At 66.8% G+C, this 476-nt stretch overlaps 1 protein-coding gene across 1 annotated transcript in view; it reads left to right on the top strand.

The window, feature by feature from the left end:
* Window positions 1-476, top strand: part of PAX8 (paired box 8) — a 65791-nt gene that overhangs the window by 1381 nt on the left and 63934 nt on the right.

The raw sequence follows: 476 nt of genomic DNA, 5'->3' as shown, positions 1-476 counted from the left end.
GGCGGAGGCGCGGCTGGGCCGGCGGTGATGGATGGAGCCGGGCCGACCGCGGGGAAGGCGATTTATGGGGCCAGGGCGCATCGCTATCGATTTGGGCCGGCGAAGTGAGAGGAAATCAATATTTCAGATGAATTCTCGGCGAATATGAAGTCTCGCTCGGCAAATGGGACATTTGTTATAATAAGGAGGGTCGGGTCTGGCGCGGCGCGAGGCTGAGATCTCTATTTAACCCAGCGCGCCGCGGGCCGGGCGGTGCAGCGCGGTCTCAGGTCCCGCCGAGGCTCGGTGAGGAGGGGCAGCCGGAACCCCCCGGGGCGCCGGAAGGTTTGCCACTCAGGTTGGCTCCGGAGCCACTGACTCAGTCAGCAAGGTGGCCCTGCTCTGGTTCCTCTCCGAGAGCAGGGCCCGAGAGGTGCCAGCCGCCCCCCGGTGCGCGCGGGCAGCTCGAGGGGCCGCAGGACAGACACCTCGAGGCC

Source organism: Tupaia chinensis, unplaced genomic scaffold, assembly GCF_000334495.1.
Source record: "Tupaia chinensis unplaced genomic scaffold, TupChi_1.0 Scaffold000511_1, whole genome shotgun sequence".
Lineage (NCBI taxonomy): Eukaryota > Metazoa > Chordata > Mammalia > Scandentia > Tupaiidae > Tupaia > Tupaia belangeri.
The sequence above is the reverse complement of the archived record's forward strand: the minus strand, read 5'-3'. Positions and strand labels throughout refer to the sequence as shown.